Raw genomic sequence first — 837 nt, forward strand, 5'->3', positions numbered from 1 at the left:
CAGACGCGGGTGCTTTTCTTTCTTGCAGACCCACTGGAAGCTGCATCTCAGCGCCTTTTGGGGGCCTTAGGCGGCCATCTTGTCCTCTGGGTGAAAAGACTCGATGGGCAGCAGGGAGCACGTCGTGGGAACCTCTGGGGGGCCCTGCAGCATCTTGCTCCTGCACTCCAGCTTCCGGGCCCACTCTTCACGGAGCCTGGGAGGGCAGCAATTTTGGCACCGTGCGTCAGCTCCTTGGACTGGGTGGCAGCCCAGCTGCATCTCTCAGCACCTCGGCACATGGTGAAGACAGCCCCCTCCCGCTCCCCGACCTCCACGGCCAGCTGCCAGGGTGGGAGGATCCACCACGTCCCTGTCCAGTCCCGGGACCTTGTTGGGTACTAAAGATCATAGACCACGGGGGAGGCCAGGCCACTCCAGCCTCACTCCTCAGTAGAGAGGAGAAAACACGTCATCCCGGGAAGCAGCCTGGCCGTGTTTCTGGAAACTTCCAAGCCCCTGCCGAGCCCCGCCCGGGGAGACAGAGCAGAGCTCTTGAGCCTGCATGCCGCCTCCCCACTCACTCACAGGGAGAACACATCCCCGTGGGCCTGGCCCCTGACAGAGAGCCCTGAGGCTGTGTCCCTTGGAGGGGGGCCACTGTCAGGCCTACAGGGGGCTTAGGAGTGGGAATGGCCACACCAGGGGGCCAGGCCCCCACCCCACAGGCACTGGTGGACCAGGGGAGCGGCTCTGGGCCTGCAGGGTGGCTTGGGCAGCACCTTCCCTTGTGTGCTGAGCCAGCGTGTCCTTGTCCCCAGCAGGAGGTCAGTTCAGAGAGTGAGCAGCTTGGGCTTC

The sequence above is a fragment of the Trichechus manatus genome, unplaced genomic scaffold, assembly GCF_000243295.1.
Source record: "Trichechus manatus latirostris isolate Lorelei unplaced genomic scaffold, TriManLat1.0 scaffold00165, whole genome shotgun sequence".
Lineage (NCBI taxonomy): Eukaryota > Metazoa > Chordata > Mammalia > Sirenia > Trichechidae > Trichechus > Trichechus manatus.